General features: G+C 53.6%; 1 protein-coding gene across 2 annotated transcripts in view; it reads left to right on the top strand.

The window, feature by feature from the left end:
• Positions 1-694: 694 nt before the first annotated feature.
• The window catches only part of DNMT3A (DNA methyltransferase 3 alpha), a 101,412-nt gene continuing 80,295 nt past the window's right edge, over positions 695-21,811 (top strand). For both annotated transcript variants that reach the window (XM_036262316.1, XM_036262315.1), the window contains exon 1: positions 695-786. The gene's annotated coding sequence lies outside the window, so the exon portion shown is untranslated. The remainder of the gene's footprint in view (positions 787-21,811) is intronic.

Raw genomic sequence — 21,811 nt, 5'->3', positions numbered from 1 at the left:
GGTTAGGGAGCTCAGGGCAATTCCATGTAGCTGAAATGCTGGGTGGAATGGGGGTGCACAGTGGGAGATGGCTGGTGGAGATGCAAGCAGAAGTGGGGAGCCAGGCTGGGGGCCAGGGGGCCCAGCACTAAGCCCCAAAGGTAGCAGTTGGGAGAGTGATGAGCAGAGGGTGGTGTGCTGTTGGAAGTAGACAGAGATGCCCCAAATCAGAAACCTGCAGCCCTGAGAATTCAATGGGAAATAAAAACAACCCTCACGACAATGGGGTAAGTGTGAGGTTGAGTGTAGGTGTGCACAGAATCTTAGAGCTGGAAGGGATCTTCATTGTCATTTAGTTCAACCTCCAGCTCCATGAAATCTTTCAGTCTTCCACTGCCCAACTGAGGGCACAACTTGGACACCTCAAGGTACAGGGAACTCACTCCCTTCAAGGGCGCCATCCTATATAGGCCCTTGAGCCTCCAGGACGGCTTGGATGGGCCTGGCGCCCAGACTTTGGCCCTGCAGAATGGGTGGCCTCCATTGGGCCACCGCACCTGGAGGGAATAGTGGGTGGCGTGGGGGTTGAGGTGCAAATGGGCCGGCGCTGCTGTCCCCAGCCCCAGTGCTGAGGCAGGCAGAGTGTAGTGGGCTCTGGTGGAGGTCGGGAGAACTGCAGGGCGAAGGCCGCCGGGGGTTCTGCGGGCTGCCGGGAGGGAGGCACTTGACACCGGCCGGGGGAGAGGAGGGGCCGCTGTCCCTGCGGCCAGTGCTGGATGCGGGGACCCAGCGCAGAGGCAGCGCCAGGTAGCGGAGCGCCCCACGGGGAGGGGGGCGCTGCAGCAAGGCTCCCGGCGGAGTGACCCGGAGCGCGGCCGAGGAAGGGTGCCTAGGCCCAGTACAGGGTCGGGGTGCTGTGGGGTCTAGCCCTCAGTCTCGCAGCGTGCGGAGACCCCCAGCGGGGCCGCAGAGGCCGGGAAGTTGGACCGAGGGCGCTAGGACCGGCCGCGCGCCCAAGCCGTTCCCGCCGCGGCGCCCCGGGGTCCCCCAGTCGGCGCTGCCTCCCGGGCCGGCTCCGCAGCGTCGGGGCCGGGGCCAGCGCTGCCGCGGGGGGCGAGCAGCGGGCGGAGGCCTGGGCCCGCTGGCGGCCGGAGGGAGGGAAGGAGGAAGGCGGAGAGAAGGGGTGGGAGGGGGGGACCCGGCGGAGGAGGCGGAGAGAGGGAGCGCGACAGCGAGCGGAGGGAGGGCGCGCGGGCGGCGGCGGCGTCGAGACCAGAGGACGAGCCGGGACGCGGCGCCGCGGCACCAGGGCGCGCAGCCGGGCCGGCCCGACCCCACCGGCCACACGGTAATGAGCGCCGCTACTGGCGACCCGGGAGGCCGGCCCGGAGGCGGGCGAGGAGGAGGGGAGGCCCGGCGGGGGGCACGGCGGCGGGCAGTGCCCGGCTCAGAGCAAGCCCCCGGACCCCTGCAACTCGGCGCTGGGCGCTCGCGGGGCCAGGGCTGCGGGCAGAGACGGCGGGCTAGGCTGGCCGGGGCGGCGCGGGGCACTTGAGGGTTTGTTTATGTCACCGCGGGCTCGGCAGGCGCCCCCTCCCGTCCCGCCTGCTCCCGGCGCGGAGCCCCCTCCCCGCCCCCGCCCCGCTCCGGGCTCAAGTTCAAGTCTATACAATGCCGCGGGGGGGCCCCCTCCACCGCTGGCTTCAGCTGCGGTGCCCGGCTCGGCGCTGCTGCAGGGTCTCCGGACCGGCCACCCCCGCCTTCCGGCCCTGTCCCCGCCCCGTAGCCCCGCCTGGGGCCTGCAGCCCAAGCGCTGGAGGGCGCGGACCCCGACCCGAAATAATCGGCTCCCGCCGCGGCCCACAGGGAGCGGAGGAGGGGGCGGGGGCCTGGCCCCGCGCAGGCTCCGCCGCGGCGGCAGAAAATGGCAGCCTTGGCACACGACCTGGTGCCCCTCCCCCCGGTTCCCGGCCCTCCACGGCCCGGCGGGGCGAGGGACACGGGAGGCCCCCAGGGGCGGTCCGAGGGGTGTAATCGGGGGGCTGGGCCGGAGAACACTGCGCAGCAATCTTCCTTCGGCCACCTGTGGCTGGGGGTGCGGGGTGCCAGTGGATCTAGGAGGGGCGACGGAGGTGGGGAGCGTGCCACTTGGGGGGCACACCTTCCCGTAGAAAGGCCGGGCAGTTCGCTGGGGGACGTCGTGCCTGGCTCCTCCCTGCCCCCTGCCGCGGGCCGTGGGAGCCGGGGCGGTGGCGGTGGCGGTGGCGGCGGCGCCGCCGCAGTGTGGGGGCGGGGCGGGGGCGGGTGAATATCCCGGGCCGGCCGCGGGGCCGGAAAACTGGGGGGGGTGGGGAGTTGGCTGCGGGGTGGACCGGGAGCCGCACGGGGGTGGGGGGCGTCCGAGGTCGCCCCCTACCGCAGAAACATCCCCTCCGTACACACTAACACGCACGCGGACACACTCACGCACACGCACCCCCGCTGGGCCGGTGCAGACGTGTCCTTGAACGCTTCGCATCAGCACAGTGAAGGACGAGGCCTCTCCGAGGCTGCAGATTGGGGTCTTGGGCCCAAGTCCCCGCGCCCCGGGAGTCCCGGAGCTTCGGAGCCGCAGGCGGCCCCGGTCGGTGTCCCGCCCTCACCCCGGCTCCCCTCCCCCAGGCCGCCCTGCCCTCCCTCCCCCTCGGCGCCGACAGAGCTGGCGTGGGTCCAGGGCCCGCCCCCGGCCTCCCCCAGCCCCCAGTCGCTGGGGCCCGCCGCCCTCCGGCTGCCAAACTTCGTTTTGCTTTCCTGGAGCCTCCCTTCTTGGGGGAACCCACTCCCTTCCCACCCCACCTCTGTTTTCCCCCTTTTCTCTTCATCCCCTCGGTCCTTCCGCCTCCTCTCTCTACTGCAAAGCCAGTTGAGTAGGTGTTGACGCCTTGGGTAGGGAGTGGGGGCTCGCCAGTTCTCAGGGGCTCCCTTCCCCAGCTAACGAGGGGAGCCCCCTGTGGCTGCACCTTGACCCAAGATGGCGTCCTTCACCCCGCTGGGCAGCTCGGGCCTGCGTGTGGCCGGGGAGGAAGGGCCGGGCCCCAGAACCACATAACTTGCCCTCTCCCAAACCAGCGGGGACAGGAGCCTGCATGAGAAGCGCCCTCTGCCCTGTGACCCAGCTTGCCCCTCACTGCTGTGCCCAGAGATTGCCATCAGCATCCCTGAGGGACTGTTCAGTCTTCATGTTTCACCCTGGGCTGCCAGCGGCTGAACTGGCCGGCTGCGAAGGGATCCTGGGATCAGGTGCTGCGCCGCTGTGCCTCCTCCTTCTCAGGCAGATGTGACAGCTGCAGTCAGGGAAGCTTTTCTCCTTAAGCGTTGCTGGAGTGTGAGGACTGGCCTATGGGATTTGGGGACCGCAGCTGTCAGGTGGACCCTCTTTGGGCCGTCCCCTCAGTTGGCAGGGGCCATCTCCTGGTTTGCTGGAGCTACCTGGGCTTGGAAGCTTTGGTTGTCAGAGTTCCTGTTACTTTCTGGGGCTGGGTGGTCCCCCTCTGCCTCCAGATCACATTGAGACCCTGGTTGGGCTGTCTGACAGGCAGCCCTGTGAAAGTGAGCCTATGTGCATATGTGCGTGTGTGTGCATGTGTGCATATGTGCTGCACCCAGGCAGGGGCCCCAGGCAAACTTGTGTAGCGGGTCTGGCACCTGCCTGCCTCCCTTCCCGGCCCCACTTCTTTGGGCCCTGGCTCCCTCTCTAGCCTGTCGTCCAGCTCCTTGGTGCTTGTCTTCAGCTACTCATCAAAGGCAGAGCTCCAGGCTCAGGCTGACCGAGGCTCTCTGCTATCCTTCCCAGGCACGTGGGCCTGCAGTAGGAGGCCGACCTTAGAAAAGGTGAATTCCTTCTAGACTCTAGGAATGAATCCACAGTGCAAGGACTGGAGAAGCATAGGAGAGGATGACCAACCATGGTTATCTGTCAGGGTGTCTGTGGACAGGATTCCTCTGTGGGGTGGGGACTGGAGCTTGAGGGTCCATTCCAACATTTAAATTCTGTGGATCTGATTCTCATGGTGGAATTTCAGACCCAGGAATATGGGTGAAGTGGTCTTTTTTTTTTTTTTTTTCCACCACACAGAAGTAATCAGGAAAGGCTCCCAAGGAAAGGAGGTCTGAGAAAGAGCAGCCCCCCTCCCTGGGGGGGATGGACCTTTGAAAGCTGAGGTGGTGTGAGGGGTGGGGACCGTGCAGGAGACAGGCTTGTCACATCAGACTCCACAGAGGGTATAAAAGTTCAGCTTCCGGTTAAGCCTTCACCTGTAGGCTTAAACTGTAAACCTGTAGGTTTAGGTGTAATTCTGTGTGTGTGCATAATTTCTGAGGTTCCTTCCCAAGGTCCAGTTTAGAGTAAGCACTCGTGACCCTTACGGATGTTTTACTGTCAGAGTCACACATGGCAGCTCCATTGGTCTTCTGTAAAAGCCTGCAAATAAGACAGAACAAGCTAGAAAATATTTGCCCAGGGTGACCTGGCCAGGAAGAAGGGCAGGCCAGGCCTGCCCTCTGGGGAACTTAGACTGTGTCCTGCACAGCTCTCCTGGGCTGCTGCTATGGGTGCTTTCTCTCCTACCAGTTTGTTGTGTCCATGGGGTAGGGACCTTGCCTTGACTGCCTCCGCACCCCCCCCCCCCGTACATTCTGTGGGGCCTCCATGGGTGTCTGCTGAGTGGTGGGGAAGCTTGCTGCACATCTGTGTGTTTAGTCCCTGTCATCTCCCTAATGGCAGAGGGCTTGGTGGCCCATGCTCTCTTCTGCTTGCTGTTGCTCTGCCTTCCCCAAATGGCCATTGCCTACTTATAGGCCAGTTCCTTAGGCTCAAGCTTCCCTGAAAGACCCACATTTTTCCCCATCAAGAGCCCAGACTCCCTCAAGGCTCCTTTTTTGGAGAGCCAAATAGAAAGGGGACTCTGAGAGCTGTCTTGCTGGTTCTCTAATGGAGGTGAAAAATAGAGTACCCTCTCTCCTTAGAATTTAGGGTTGAAACAGAACTGTGAGCCCTGAAAATACTTGGAGCTGGGTTAGGGGCTGTTTGCATATGGTGCCAGGCCCCTTTTCTTCCAGGGTTGAAAGTGCTACCCTGAGCCTGAGGCCAGAAGGCCAGTTGTGCCTGTCACATGCTTCTCTCTCTCTCTGCACTTCCTGCTGCCTTCTCCTGTGGTCTTGGGGTCCCTGACTTGGTGCCTTATGTCCCCTTTCCCCCTACCATGCTCCACAGATAGTAACTGTATCTCTAATCTCTAGCTTGGGAACAGGCAACAGTTAGGACCAAGGCACTGCTTGCAGGAATCTATTCTTATTCCATTTTGGTATCTAATAGACAGCAGAGCCCGTCAGGAGCCTGCTTGCTCTTTGAGGCCTGGTGTCTCCGTGGGCCTGTGTGCTTTGCTGCTCCTGAGCATGGCTTTAATAGTAAACTGAAGGTGCCAGGTTCCTCTCCCTTCAAATCTTATAGGGCTCGTTTTCTCTCTCTATTTTTTCCTCTAAAAAATTACAAAACCTGAGATTCATGCAGTGACAGAAATGTGTGTTTATCTAAGCCTGCCTTCATTTGGCTAAGTGTGTGGGCAGGACAGAATGTAGTGCATGTGGTCCTCTGTGCATATTTTTGTGTACACATCTTTCTGTGTACACTGTGCAGCTGCATGAGTATAGATGCAACTTGCTTAGACATAAGCCTGTTTCAAGGCAACAGAAGTGAGGGCCATGGAGTCGGAAGGAGCTGCGTCTGACACTTCCCAGCTGCGGGATCTGGGGCAGCTGACTTAATCTCTCTGAGCCTCAGTTTCCTCGCCTGCAACAGGGAAATAAGACCATGCTGTTCCCAGAGGTTATTGTGAGGATTAAACAAGATAATGTGCAGACTGTACGTGCCCAGTGTTAGCCAGCTGTAATTATTTTCATCATTTGGACAGCTTACGTGGACTGGCACTGCAGGAAGTACCCTGAGAAGCCTTGTCCACTTCCTGCCTCTTGTAAAATCTCGGACGGATGACAAAAGTGCTGCTTCTGATTGAAAAATCTTCGGAGGTGGGCAGCTCCTCAGTGCCACTTAGCAATCTGTTCCAGAGTTTAAGAAGTCGCATTGTCAACAGGTTGTCTTTGTATCCGTCTTAAATCCCTCACACTGTAGTTTCAGCTCTTTATTCTGATTCTGTTTTGATCACAGTGTATTTACTTCCAGAGACTTATTGAGCATTTCCTGTGGGCAAAGTTGTGTGCTAGGTAGGCTTTGAGGGGACACAGTGTGAGTTTAAGGTATGCCCACAGACCAAGGTCACAGGACAGGGAGAAATAAAGTGCTCAAAGGACAGGTCACACCCAATTGAGGGGATCTGGGTGGGCTTCTTGGAAGAGGTGACATGTGAGATATGCTTCAAAGTACAGAGGTAGGGCTTCCAGGCTGAGAGGAGGAAGCCAGGTAGTCGGGAATGAGGTGGCTGGAGTGTAGGGGAACCACTGGGGAGAAAGAACAAGGCCTCAGGTGTGCTGGGGGCCAGGCTGAGGCCCTGTATTGATATCGGGAGAGTGGGCCCCTGTGCTCTGTAAACTCCTGTGGCCCATGGAGAATCACTGAACTGTTCTGTGGCTTTGAGGGGTAGGGTGGGGACAAGACAGAGGCAGAAAAGGGAGAGAGGGGAAGGGGCCAACTGAGTTCTTTTGGTATAGGATATATATATTTTTTTATTATTGAAAGTTTTACAGATGTCTCCTCTTTTTCCCCCCATTGACCCCTTCCTCCCAGCTTCCACCCGCCAAGGATCTTCATGATTCCTTTATTTTCTAGACTAGAGCCTAAGAGCTCAGACTTGGAGAGAAACAGAGCAGGGTTTAAATTACACCAACCCTCAGTGGGTTGTGGCCATTAAGGGAAACACCAGCCAGGGTAAGGTCTTCCTGCCAGTGATGGCATCATGGTGTGAATAGGGCATTGGGGGAAGGGTCCCTTACCTGGCCTCCCAGAGATCTCAGTGCCCTACTTATATCCCCTCCCCTAGGCTGAGGTGCCCCAGCTTCCAGAACATTCCTGCAAGGGGATGTGAATGGGGCTGCAGAACCTGACTCTGCTCTGCTGTCCCCGCTCCCTCCTTCACACGCAGCAGAACTGAGCCCCCAACTTGGAGGGGATGTGTCCCCGCCTGACAGCTGTGCTCCCAGGTATGGCTGCAAGTACCTGGCAGCCTGGAACAAGGACAGCCAGTGCAGGGCCCGCCAGGCCACATCTCCCTTGCTGATCACATCCTAGGCCTGTCTAGAGGACAGCGACAGTGGGAGGAGGTGCGGAGGCCTGGGGCTTTCCTAGCCCAATCCCAGTGGGGAGTGGAATTTTTTTCAACTGTGACTGAGCATTGCCCTCTGCCATCCTGCTGTGGTCCCCTCTGACCCCTACAGCTTCCCAGCCTTATTTACATCTATAACTAGGTTCCTATTTTCTCTTTTCGGTCATGGCCCTGCTCATTGTCATCCTTATTGATCTTCCCTCTCTGTTTCTGTTTCAGATGTCAAGGTCATTTTCAATTCTGAGCCAATTGTTAGCTGTCTTGTCTGGGTGCTCAGAGGGGACAGAGGACCATCTCAAACAGCTAGTAACCAGAGGGCTGGAACTTGGGTGTCCTAACTCCTAGTCTGGTGCTCTTCCTGCGGTGTTACTGTGTAGGTGGATCTAGGGGTCAGTGCAGATGTTCTAGACCTACTGAATTAGCTAGATCCCAGTGTTCCAGTGGTCCTTACTTGAAAAGGTTAAAAGATGCTTAGAGGGACATAATAGGATGGTGGGGTCAGACCTGTGGTTTACTCACCTGTGGGTTGGACATGAGCCAAGTCATAATGAATGTGGGAGAATGCCCAGGATGGGAGGCTGGGGGACCTGGGAATAAGCTTTCCCTCAGAGGTTCCCCTGACGACCCAAGGAGGAGCAGGTGAGAATGCTTGGGTCCATGCCAGGGGGTGGGATTGATTATCTAATGCTCTGGCAAGCAGAACCTGTTGTGAAGAGACCTCTTGAAGGAATGGTCCTCTGTGATTAGTATTGTAGATGAATAAATGTATGGAGAAAGGGGGATCTGTTCAGATTCCCCAAAGCCTTTGAAATGGAGTAGTAAGCATGTCTATTCTGATGTGTAGATGTCCAAGATATGGATGGGATTAGGTTACCCCAAAAAACTGTATGCAAAGTATAATCTCGTTTTTGTAAAATTTCTTTAAAATATATACAAATATATACATTTATAGGCTGTACATAGGTAGAAAAAGTTGTCTGGAAGGATATACAGGAAACCTGTCAACAAAGACTTTGCCTTTTTTACTTTATATGCTTTATGTACTTTGTAACCTTTGAAAAAATGTAAATGCACACGTTACTCTATTAATGACAACAACAGAAATAAAACCACACTTTTTAAAGCTTCTGGATAAGAACATGAAAAAAAATTTGAGTCACCCTAGGGTTGGAAGGATGGACTCTTTATGATGGATAAAAAGCTGGTTTGGATACTGACAGCAATGGTGTGGTTACGCAGGTACTTGTCTTCTCTGGGAAGGTTGTAGGGAGAACTATTGCAGACACTGAGGCCTCCAGACGAAGGCCTGGGCTTGGAGGGACTGGGTGAGAGTGGCCAACAGGCAGCTGGCTGCACCCAGGTACACACCAGGGGCAGTGGACCAAGTTAGTTTTATAGGACGGTGACTTGTAACTCTCAGGTCTGACCCAGGATGGGAAACAGATCATTGAGGATCTTCCCAAAAGGCTTCAATCTATGGCTCCCTGGGAACTAGAGGTATTACCAGGGTCTCGGCCAGGTATGGAGCATAGGGTGATGCACAGAGGACTAAATGGGGTTTCTGGATGACTGGAGAACTCATCAGGTATGTGGGCTCAAGCTGTACCCAGCTCTGTGATCTGAAGGCCGTGAGCAGGTAGCAGTGACCCAGGTAACAGGGTGAAGAAGTGAGGAGGGACAGCTAGTAATTCCTCTGCCTGTTGCTTGGCAACAGCCCTTATCTTCCCCTTCCACAGTCCCCTCCCCCGGCTCCCACCCCTGGGTACTCTCTTGGAGCTCGCTTTCTCCTCTAGGCTGCCCCTGTTGAATATGACATGAAGAAGGGTATGTATATTTCTATGGCCCTGCCCTGGAATAAGGTAGGAAGATAAACAAAAGAACAGTAACTAGGAAGCAAGCACAGAGCTGGTCCCTGTGTGGCCCTCCTCTCCACCCTAGGTTGGTAGGGGACAGCCCCAGGCTGGTAGGGGTCAGACATGCAGGGCAAAGAAGAGACCCTGGGGGTGGGGAGGCAGGCCTGGGTTAGTGTCTCAGCCTCACTATTAATCAGTTACTTTGAGGCATAAACACCTTTGAGCTACAGGTTTTCCATCAGGGATAAAAAGAGTATCCACATCTTACCTGAATCGAATGAAACAGGTCAGGAAGACAGCCAGCACTTTGCCTTGCACATAGCAGGTGCTGAGGAGGTTTGAGTTGCTTTTCTTTAAGTGTGGTCATGGCAGGGCTGCATGAGAGTGACTTTAGGGACTGTGTGTGATGACCCCATGAAGGCCCCTGTGCACTCTAAGACCCTACAAATGTTGCCTGTCATTTTCCTTGCTCTCTAGAGCTCTTAGGGCCTCCATTCCCACCTCTGTAAAGCCAGGATTTGGCTGGTTGTTCTCTGAGTCCCACAGCCCTGGACATCTGATCTCAGTCTTTTATTTTTTATTTATTTTTTGTTTTGTTTTTGTTTTTTCATCCTCACCCGAGGACATTTTTGCATTTATCTTCAGATAGAGCCGGAGGGAGAGAGGGAGGAAGAGAGAGAGAGAAACATCGATGTGAGAGAGACACATCGAGTGGCTGCCACCCACACGACCCCAACCGGGCCAGGAACAAACTGCAACTGAGGTACATGCCCTTAGCGGGAACTGAACCCGGGACTCTCCGGTCCACAGGCCTACACTCTAACCACTGAGCCAAACCGGCCAGGGCTGATCTCAGTCTTTTAGAGTCTGTGCTCAGTGGGGACCTGCAGGTCCCCTAAGCCCTGAGCCCTCTTCCTCCCTGCCCTCTGGTCTCTTTGGGCCCAAAGCCAGAAGCGGCTTTTCCTCTGGGTTCTGGCCTGCTGGCATGGCTAGCTCTGCCCCTTGGCCTAGAGGGATGGGAGGGACCAGAGCTGGGCCTGGCAGCTGGCACACAATGCCAGTCCCTAATGGTTTTATTACCAGCAACAATGTGGTGCTTGTTGCCATCCTCTCACAGGCTGGTGGTTCCCAGCCCAACTGGTGGTGGCTTGAGGGCCTGCCTGGTACTGGAAGCTCATCTGGGAAGCCCACTGGGGGTGAGCAGTTGCCTCTGTGTTTTCTTCTGTCAACACCCTCCACACAGCCTAGACTCTGAGAGAGCTAGCCTTCAGCATGATAAGATGCCAGGGCCCAAAGTTGGCAGGCCTGGCAGCTCTCAGGTTTTCTCTTTTGTGGTCCCTTGCTTCAGATCCACAAATAAAGTTCATCCATTTATTTACTAAAGACCTATTATGTGCTAGGCACTGGCTACAAAGATAAAAGGCACTGTTGGTCCTCAAGTAGCCCACAGTGGAGGCGAGAGTCTGGAGAGGATGACCATTACATCATAGGTGGGTGGAGAGAGCTCTGGCAGCATGTGCCTGGGGCGTGCCTGGGGCTCAGAAAAGGGACATCTCTTTCAGGGGGAGGGAGGATCAGTAAAGGCTTTCTAAAGGAGGTGATGCTTGAGCTGAGTCTTGAAAGGGTGGGGAGTAGTTAGCCAGGTGGTCAAGAGCATTTTCTGATCTAATGTGGCCAGAGTGATGATGGCATGTGAGGCTGGAGGGCTGGGCCAGAGCTGGACCTTGGAGGTCTGGGATGTTATCCATTGATAGGTGTTGGGCTTGGAGTAACATGCCTGTGTTTGTATCTAAGAAAGAGCATTCTGGGGCATGAAGGAAGAGAAATTGGACTGCGAGGATGGGGCCAGGGAGCCAAGGCCGAAGGCTGGTGCAGAAATCCAGGGAGCAGCAGTGTGGGCATGGAGGCGGGGTGCTTTGTGAGGCATGTAGGAAGTAGAGCTGGTAGAAGCAGCTGGGTGATGGAAGGAGTAAGGGAAACAGGGGGGACCCTTTGGTTTCTAGCTCAGCCAACTGTGTGGGTGGAGATGCCATTCACATGAGGGTACAGATATTGGGGGAGTCTCGAGAAACCTGGGAGTGCTTCACATGGGAGACGAGAGGGGAGTGAGGACTTGAAGGCAGTTAGGTTTTCCCAGATGGAGGCTGGCAGAAGGAGAGCATCTGTGTCACCAGGCCTGGAGGTAGGGGCCAGGGAGGGGCAGGGTCCAGCGTGATACATTAGAAAGACAGGCACATTTTGTTCCATAACTGGTAGCAACCTGTGGAGCTTTTTGAGGAGGCAAGTGACTTAATCAGGCGTTCGTACCACATGCATCAGAGGTGCTGATGTGTGGGGCCCTGAGCTGGAGCCTGTGCGTCTCAGGGGCTACTCCCAGTGATGAGCTGCAAGGCCTGGACCCCCCAGCTGCATGACCTGGGGTACATCCCGTCACCCTCTGAAAATGGTATGTGAATTGTCAAATTGACCTCCATCCTCCACTGAGAGGCAGGTCTGCTGAGATTGGTGGGGATAAACTGTGGGCAGCGGTTTGGGTAAGGAAACAGAAAAGAAATAAAACTGGTTCTCTAAAATAGAAATGAGTTTGAGTATCACAGGAAGAGCAGTTTCGAAAGAATTTCTAGAACAATGATGTTAGCCAGGTCAGCATCACTGGGGTAAGAGGCAGCATGGCCCTCGGCCCTGCTACCTCCTAGCTGTATCCTTAGGCAGATCACTTAACCTCTCTTAGCCTTCTGCAAAGTGAGATAACCACACAGGCCTGTGTTTTTGCTTGTTTCAAACACTGTTGCTTGCACCAACCCTGGATATTTTATGTTACTCGTTTAAAAGAATCCTATACAGTTGGCCTCACAGGTGTTTGAGGATTACAGTTCAGCCATGCATGTTCCCTGTCTGGCACTGCGGAGGTGCATACGCACACGCCCCTTCTTTCCCCTCTCACCGAGCTTCTTGCTCTTTGCCTCCCAGGAGGCCTGACCTGCCTGGCCCCTCAGTCAGTGAGTTCTTCTTTCCTAAGAAGGTCCATTTGTCATGTTCCATTGACTATTGTTCCCCAAACCTGGATAACCCCAGTGCATTTGAAGATCTTCTGCTGAGCTAAGTGGGAATTAGGGGGGTCATTTCCCTTTTTTAAATAAAGGGGACGGAGTCTGTGCAGAGCTACCCATCCATGGCTGTGTGGAGAGCAGAGGGAAAGAGGGAGAGGCTCTGAACCCTGCAGGGCCTGGGTGCACAGCTGGGACCTTGCCCGGTTGCTGGCTCAGTGTGAAGGGCCCTAGAAGGGTCTGGGAAATGAACTTGGGATGACCTTGATCTGGAGCCAGCTTCTTCTATGAGCAGGCACACGTGATGGTGGCTATTGGGCTATAGGGTGGCCCCTGTGACATGCAGCCACACTCCGTGGGGGCACCTTTGAAGTAGCTCTGCCTTCCAGAGGAGAGGAGGAGGCCTAGGGGTGGAAGATGGCTTCTCAGCAGGGGCTCCTCTCGTGGTTATGTTGGCAAAGGTCTGGGCTAGAGTCAGGCTGTCTCTGGCTGGGTGTGGGGTGGGATGGGGACCACTGCTGATTTGATTGTGGCAACCAACATCTCTCTGGTTTACACTGACCTGTACACACACCCGTTACAGGGCCAGCCCTCTGGAAGTTGGGCATATGTGGACTGAGGGTGTGGTGGTGTAATCAAATGAAACATACAGCTTAATTAATCTGGCATACCCTTAATGGTATACATAATTGTGCTGCATGGTAATTAAGTGTAAATGGTAAGCAGTTCACATAAATGTTTTGTAATTGGCATTAATTTCAAAAAGGCAAACTAAGTTTATGCGGTTTTTCTCTTCTTGCTCTGGTAGTTTTCTAGCATAGGCAGTTCCTAGCTCTTGGAGGAATTCTATTGCAAATGTTTGTTTATAGGGCAATGTTTTGTATTTTCTCTCCGAACAATGTTATGAATGGTTATGAGGTTCCCAAGCTGGTTTCCAAATGCCTCTTTGGCCCATGCTGTAGGTGAAATGTGCGCTGCATGTGCTGGCGAGGCCCTGCCTGGAATCCTCCCTTTGAGCCGGGAGCCGGGAGCCGGAGAAGAGTGAGCGTGTGTGAGTGTGAGTGTGTGTGTCTGTGTGTATGTGTACTTGTCTGTGTCTGTCTGTGTGTGTGGCTCTGAGAGGCCCCTAGGGCCACGACGGCAGGTTAAGGGCTCTGCTAAAGAGGTTCTTCATTCTGGTGGCAAGGGGCCTTGGGTTGGGGGACCGAGGGTACACTAGGGGCATTAGCTAAGAGAGAGGGCTCTGGGTCAGGCCACAGCAGCTGTTCCCAGGAGTGAGCAAGAGTCACTCCTGGGTGTGGTCTTAAGCCAGAGTCTAGGTTTCCTAAGGACGCTTCACTGGCCTTCTGTCCTGATTAATCACATAATATATTTTCAAAAATGAACATTTATCAAGTGTGCCAGGCATTGTGCTAAGCACTCAACTCAGATTCTCTCATATCTTAAGATAGACTTCTGAGGTAGGGACCTATTCACCCCATTGTACAGATTGGGAAAGTGAGGTCTATGTTGTTGAGTGGCAGAACCAGGGTTTGAGGTGGGGCTCCAGCTGAGCCCCCTTAGGGCTAAAGGGATAGATGGACTGCACTAGGGCTGCTGGGCCAGGGGCTAGTGATTCTGGGATGTGCGGCCCAGCACCCCAGGGCCCTTCTTCCTTCCCTGACCCCTTCCACAAATGGTTTAATTTTGGTTGGGGCAGAGGTGAGGAGGAAGCCAACCAGAGACCAGTGGGTAATTCTGAGAGCAACAGGCTCTTTCCTGCTTAGTGGGCAGGGAAGGGCTGTGCTTCATCAGTGGCTCCCAGGTCCTGAAGGCCCTTTGGGGAACTTCCTAGTTCTGGCCCAGGAGGGGGTCAGCTGCATGGTCACTTATTCAGGGAACAGGGTGAAAAAGCGCAGGTAGGGGAAGTACATGCATGGGTGGTGTGGGGGGAGAGTGGTCACAGGCAAGCCAGGGACTCAGTCCCCAAGGGCCTGGAGGGGTGGAGGACCAGCTTTCCTTGCTTCCTGTGGTTCACTGGCACTCTGACCTAGGACCCTCACGAGCCCCTTCATGCTGTGGCATCTGGGTGCTGGTGGGGCCTGCACACCCCACAGCAGATGTATGTCCTGGTCTAGGAATGGGGAAGCGGGAACCTAGGGGCCCCTGCAGAGGGCCTTTCCATTGGCACAGTGCGCTGGGGAGCTCTGCCAAGCGACCCCTAGAATGGGGGTTGTGGGCAGTCACTCGAGGCACCGCAGCACTGTGCTGAGGATGTTGCAGCTGCCTGGGAGTGATTTCACACAGTCCTCTCTGCCTCGAGGGTCACCCGGAACAGGGGTGGGCAGGCAGGGGAGAAGCACTGAGCTTTGGGGGTGCTGCAAGGTGTAAGACCTGAATTCTGACCTCATCTGTTTGGGGAAACAGACACGTCTATATTCAAATGAAAAGCTAAATGACCACACAACAGAAACTGATTAAAAATCCCTGGGTGGGTGGTTGAGAAGTGATGGAAGGGGTGGGAGGTTGCTAAGGGATGGGGGAGAAGTGGGGGATGAGCCCTCTGGAGGAGAGAATAGTGTGAGTATAGACACTAGTATAGAAATAGGGGATATGAGCTGGGGGACAATGACTGGCCCTGGAATGATGGGGTCGGCTGGGAGAGGTGGAGGGCAAGGTCTGAGCAATTTGCTGAGGCCATCAGTGTAGGGGTGTTAGATCAGACCAGAGTTTAGATTTTACTGTGTGAAAATCATTGGCATCATAAGTTTTTTTTTTCTTTGTTTTAGAACAACAGCTTTATGGGAATATAATTCACATATCATACAATTCACCCATTTAAAGTGTGCAATTTGATGGTTTTTAGTGCCTTCACAGAGTTGTGTAACATCACCACAATCAATATTAGAACATTTTCATCGGGCATCATAGGTTTTGAGTGAGGAAGCCATGTATGTGAAGTCTTTGCTGAGAGGCTTGGGTGCAGGTAGCCAAGCAGAGGCAGGGAGACCCATTGCAGAATAACTGCCAAGGTCTAGACCTGTGGTGTAGAGGGCTTGGAGGGAGGGGGAGAATAGAGGCCCAAGGATCAGGTGTCCAATGGAGTGTGAGGACTGAGGGGTAGGTAGGACCTTAGTTCTCTCTGGGGTTTTGGGCTTCAGCAGCTGAGGGGGGGTGGTGGTGCCGCTGCCACATAGAGACGCCAGAGGAAACGTGAGGCATCTTGTTCTAGAAGAGTAGGATTTTAGGTGACTGCAAGTCATCTAGGTGGGGATGTCCAGAAACTAAAGATGGAGGTGTTGCAGGAGGACTGCATGAATTTAAGCCCCAATATCTCAGCAGAGGAGAATTTAGAGTATAGCTAAAGGCAGAGTGCGACCCATGAGGGGTACCCACTGTGCATGGGAGCAAGACCGCAGCCAGCCCAGGAGACAGAGCAGAGAAGCCCAAAGGGTGGGGGAAAACCAAGAGCGTGGAGCCAAGTGGAGTCCTGGCCAGAGTGGAGAGAGCCAGAGACTCCACTTGCTCATGAACTACCAGAAGCAGAAGTCTTTTCACCCCAGTGCCCAGCTCGGCAGTGGCACTCAGTACATGATTGCCGAGTGAGTGCTTGAAGCAGGCAGTGATTAGCTGGCAAGGATGCTGAATTGAGCTCAAGGACCTTGAGGATGGGAAAAGGCCCTTGGACGCTGTGGGTGACTGTATCAGCCAGGGTGCATTCAGGAGATGGAAACCACATAGTGATTTGAAAAGGAAAAGTTTAATGTAAAGGCTTATTAACTATAACAGGCGATTGGTGTAATGAGAGATTGGCTAGTAAGAAGTAAAAAGAGCTGCAAAGAATATAGAAATGGCATGTATGAGAACAGCCACACCCCTAGGGTTACCATGGAGTGCCCAAGGAAGAGGCCCCCCAAAGCTGAGATCCTCACCTTTATGGAGAAGACATGGCCATGGCTGCCTAGAAGACAGGGAATCCACTGTGGTGCCATGTTGGCAGAACTCACTGGAAACCTGTCCTCTGGAACTCACTGGAAATTCTTCCTTTTGGGTCCCAAGGAAAGTTGTTCATGAGGAAGTATGTCGCTGGAGCACACTGCTACTAAACTACCCAAGGAGAGTGTTAGGTGGAGTGCTGGCTGCTGCTGACTTGCACACTGTGAGAGCCTGGCACTGGAGAAGCTGTGTGCGCCTCCGGAGCCTGGCGCTAGAGAAGCTGTGTGTGGTGCGAGAGCCTGGTGCTGGAGAAGCTGTGTGCGCCTCCGGAGCCTGGCGCTGGAGAAGCTGTGTGCACCTCCGGAGCCTGGCGCTGGAGAAGCTGTGTGCGCCTCCGGAGCCTGGCGCTAGAGAAGCTGTGTGTGGTGCGAGAGCCTGGTGCTGGAGAAGCTGTGTGCGCCTCCGGAGCCTGGCGCTAGAGAAGCTGTGTGCGCCTCCGGAGCCTGGCGCTAGAGAAGCTGTGTGTGGTGCGAGAGCCTGGCGCTGGAGAAGCTGTGTGCACCTCAGGAGCCTGGTGCTGGAGCAGCTGTGTGTGGTGCGAGAGCCTGGCGCTGGAGAAGCTTTGTGTGCCTCTGGAGCCTGGAACTAGAGAAGCTGTGTGTGGTGCGAGAGCCTGGTGCTGGAGCAGCTGTGTGTGGTGCGAGAGCCTGGCGCCGGAGAAGCCGTGTGCGCCTTGGGAGCCTGGCACTGGAGCAGCTGTGTGTGGTGCGAGAGCCTGGCGCTGGAGAAGCCGTGTGCGCCTTGGGAGCCTGGCACTGGAGCAGCTGTGTGTGGTGCGAGAGCCTGGCACTGGAGAAGCCGTGTGCGCCTTGGGAGCCTGGCACTGGAGCAGCTGTGTGTGGTGCGAGAGCCTGGCGCTGGAGAAGCCGTGTGCGCCTTGGGAGCCTGGCACTGGAGCAGCTGTGTGTGGTGCGAGAGCCTGGCGCTGGAGAAGCCGTGTGCGCCTTGGGAGCCTGGCGCTGGAGCAGCCGTGTGTGGTGCCAGAGCCTGGCGCTGGAGAAGCCTTGTGCGCCTTGGGAGCCTGGTGCTGGAGCAGCTGTGTGTGCCCCTGGAGCCTGGAGCTAGAGAAGCTGTGTGTGCCATGGGAGCCTGACACAGGAAAAGCTGTGACAAGACAGGGCTGGGCACTGGGGAAGCCATTGAGGCAGCAGGACCCGGCTTCTGGAGAGGTTGTATACAGTGAAGGACCCCTCCAAGAGAACACACTGGACCTGGAAAAAAGACACATCCTTCAATGTCTCTAATTCCCTCTAATGCCAGTTTCATGTGCCAGCTGGCAAAGGAGAAACCTGTAAAGGGCCTGTCTGTTTTCACAGAGCAGGCAATGAAGGGTGAATAAATTAACTGGCACAGTCTCCTGCTTTGGCTACACAGTTTCCATTGCACCTTTTTACACACATTTGAGCCCCACTGCAACAACAAAAAAGCTATATTTCTGCCTATCAGGACACAGCTATCCTTCTTACTGAAGGATACTTTAACTTACTTTCCCCTAAATGAGGAGTCTCACCAATCATTATGTCAATCTCTGTCTCCATGAATAACTTCTCAAATTCAGTCACAGCCCCACCGAATATTCTATTACCTAAAGACTCAATTATAGATTTAACTTCCAATAACTTGTATAGAAAATAATGTGAAGAAGGAGGAAAAAGAAACAGTTACCATGTATAAACAAACACATGCATATGTCAAGTAAATAGAAAATATGCCAGTAAAACCACTAGGTTCTCATTTCTGCTTTTTTGGGGTTTTTTTCTTTCTTTTTTCCTCACCTGAGGACATTTTTCCATTTTTTGTTCAGATAGAGTGGGAGGGAGAGAGAGGGAGAGAGAGAGAGAGAGAGAGAGAGAAACATCGGCGTGAAAGGGACACATTGAGTGGCTGCCACCCGCACGACCCAACCAGGGTCTGGGATGAACTGCAACTGAGGTACATGCCCTTAGCGGGAACTGAACCCTGGTCTCTCTGGACCATAGGCCGACGCTCTAACCGCTGAGCCAAACCGGCCAGGGCTCATTTCTGTTTTTGTTCACAAGGCCACAGTCCGTATCTGGCTTTCTTCTCCCATTGCCCATCCTGTATTTCCTCTGTGCTCAGCCAGAACCGCGACAGGTCAGGCTTCTTTCACCTGGTGGAGTGACCCAAACCTTGATTCTCGAAGGATCTGAATCCTTAGTTGTACTCCCCCCCCCCCCTTTTTTTTCCCCTTTAATGCAGTTTTCCATTAATCCTTACTTTGGGGCATGGAAGTTCTCAGAGGGACCTGAGAGAGTCCCCTGGGTTCCAGAGTCCTCCTTGCCTCCAGTGTGTATCAGCAGCCCAATGTCTCCCTGGGAACTAGGATCAGTCACTCCAGCCAGTGGAGTAACTTTTTTTTTGGTCTGTTCGTTCAGTGGCATAAAGGGTCCAGAAAAGCCACGTGGATGACTTATCTTTCAACAGAACCATTGTGGTGTCTCCTTTAAGGATTACAACATCCAGTGCCCATAGAGGGATGGGGTGGGGAGGTGGGGACCAGATGCAGAGGGAGAGGAGGGTAAGTAAAGAGGCTCTGCAGCTGGCAGGTGTGGACCATTCTTTAGGGAACACTGGAAAAGCAGAGGAACACACAGGTGTAGACCATGGGCCACTTCCAGGGGAGGACAGAATCAGACCCATTCTCATGGCTGCCCCAGACAGCAGGCTCCATCAGGGTCCACATGGCGGAGTCTAACATGGGCTTTCAGTCTGGCCACCCTGTGCCCCTGACTTCCAGGGCGTGGGAAGCCCATCTGACTGTCGCGGCACACGTGGCAGGGCTTTTCCTGATGGTAAAGCTCTATTCGCAAGACCTGGCACGTCGCAGGCGCGTGATACGTATGAGCTCCAGTGTGAACAGTGTGCACTCACGGCACTCCAGGGCTTTTAAGGAAGGGAAAGCTGTGGGCTGGATTAGTTGGGAACTACTAATTGTTCAAATTTATGGAGTATGTTTTTTGTGTCAGGCTCTCTTGTAAGCAGGTTTAATACATTTCATTTCAGTTCTCACAGCAGCCCTGTGAAGTGGGTACTAGTATTTTCCCCATTTTACAGCTGAGAAAACTGAGGCACGGTGTTGCCTCATGTCACACAGATGGTAAGTAATCATCACACAGCACTCAGGACTTGAACCCACGCAGCAGGCCTCCCAGGAAGGACTTCTGGAGGTTGAGATTAGCATATGAGTCAGGACTGTTAGCGGTAAGGCACAGACTCACTCACGTTATGAGAGGTTGACAGATACCCTGCCTCCAGGTACAGCTAGATCCAGGGGCCCAGACAATGACTTGAGTGTTCCATCCCTCTGTCTTCAATCCTTTGTTCTCAGATGAGCTCTCCCCAGGGCAGCCAGCAGCTCCTGACTCACATCCTACCATATTAGCATCTTTCCATTGCACCAAAGCCTTCCTGGGAGGCCTCTGATTGGCCCTGCCTGGTCACATGCTCACTCTGACTGAAGTGAGGGGTGGGGTCAGCGCAGACAACCAACACCCCCTGGGAAGAAGGGAAAGGTAACTAGAAAAACTTAAACAAGCAAAGTCCACTGCGAGGAAAGTAGACTTCAGATAGAGGGAAGGACCTGTTACAGAAATGGTCAATATTTTTCAGCAGTTCAGATTGAGGACCTGAGATAGAGTGGTAGGGGCTCTTATGGGTGATAACATTAGGACTCTTTTTGATGGAACAAGGATTCAGGTTTGTGGGCAATTATAGTTTTGTTTCTAAAAGAAGAAAGTTCTCTGTAGGCCCTTGTCAAGGTAAGACTGGGTGACAATCTAGTTGTTGCCGGGTGGAGTATGCTTGGAGCTGAGACGTGGGGTGGTCAGCTGATGGGGTTGGTGTTGGTGAGGAAGGTGGGAATGGTGTTAGGGACAGTGTAGTGGCGAGGGTGGGGGCTGACATGGCAGGGGCTGTCTGGAGGCTCCAGGAGATGGTTGAATTGTGGGCCTTTGGTTTGAGGCAGCTGATGAGTGAGCCAGAGTCAAGGTCAGGGTTGTAGGCAGCGATGGCATGCACAGGTGCAGTTTGGGAGGGATGTGAAGAAGGTGTACCATGCTGTGCATGGGCTGGACTGGGTGGAAATGACATATTGCAAGAATTAAATATTTTTTGGGGGGGCGGGGACGGAGGTACAACTTTTATAGCTGGTGACGAACTCTGTGTGGGTGTAAGGAGCTGATAATGGTTACTCTGTGGGATGTGATGGTTTCATAGAGCAACAGAGGTGGCAGGGCCTGAGCTGCACTTGTATAGAGGAGAACGGAGCCATGCCCAAACAATGGTTGCAATTGGGTGTAAGCCCTCATTCCCATCTGCATCCTCTCTTTGAAAATTGGTTTTATTTCCTCACAATACTACATGCATATAATTTGAGAAGTCACAGAGTACTAACACTCTTCACCAAAGGCAAGTGTTCCTTGCTACTCCCACCCTCGTCCTCTTCTCAGAGGCAACCACTTTCAACTATTTCTTCCAACACTTTCACACTACGATTCTGAGTAGTGTGCATATCTTTTGATTCTTCCATTTTAGACATTTTTCATCAATTACCTATTTAGTAAATAAGAATTTAGTTCTCTTACATGGCCAGTCTTTCCACTCTTCAGCCATCATTCTACTTAGTTCTCGTAGGCATACTATTAACAGTGACCTAGCAGTGTTCTTTCAAAACTGTTTTATGCAAATATTAATACATAGGTAAGCATGTTGTAGGCAGGAGAACAACCCCTCAAAGACAGCGACATCCTAATCCCCTGACCCTGTGGATATGTTACCTTACACGGCAGAAGGGACTTTGCAGATGTGATTAAATTAAGGATGATCTTGAGATGAGAGATTATCCTGGATTATTTGGGTGGGCCCAAATGTAATCACAAGGTCCTTAGAAGTGAAAGACAAGGGCAGGAGAGTCAGAAAAAGAGATGTGAGGGAAGCAGGATCAGAGTAATGCAGTGGAAGAAAGACTGGCCATTCAATAGAGGAAAAAAGAAGGGACATATGTAATACTTTTAACAATAAAGATTAAAGATTCAAAAAAAAAAAGGACTGGGTATTGCTGGTTTTGAGGATGGAAGGCAGCCATGAGCCAAAGAATGTGAGCAGCCTCTAGAAGCTGAGAGTCGAGAAAATGGATTGTCCCCAGAGCCTCTAGAAAAGAATGCAGTCCTGCCAACACCTTGGTTTTAGCTCAGTAATGAGAACCATTTTGTACTTATGACTTCTAGAACAGCAAGATAACAAATTTGTGTTGTTTTATGCCATTAATTTTGTACTGATTTCTGATAGCAGCAAATAGGAAATTAATAGACTATGTAGTATCAGATACATATGTGTGTATGTGTACATGTATTTGTTAAATGAACTAATGCAACTGTGGAGCCTCACGGTGTACTGTAATAGTTAACTTCCTTTTTGTTTTCCCTGAAGTTAATAATTACCTTGTGTTTGCCTTATTTTCTTTGGATCTTTCGCTAATACCTGCTACATCTTCTAATAGCTGTCAGTATGGCTTTCCATAAGAACAGTCATGTCAAGTAGTATATGTTCAGTTCCACTTTTTTGTTATCCATTCTTTTGTTCTCTGTACATGTGGTGTGTTGTGGCTGCTGTTCTCTGACTTACT

Source organism: Molossus molossus, unplaced genomic scaffold, assembly GCF_014108415.1.
Source record: "Molossus molossus isolate mMolMol1 unplaced genomic scaffold, mMolMol1.p scaffold_m16_p_15, whole genome shotgun sequence".
Classification (NCBI taxonomy): domain Eukaryota; kingdom Metazoa; phylum Chordata; class Mammalia; order Chiroptera; family Molossidae; genus Molossus; species Molossus molossus.
Note: the sequence above shows the minus strand (reverse complement) of the source record. Positions and strands in the feature narration are given on the sequence as shown.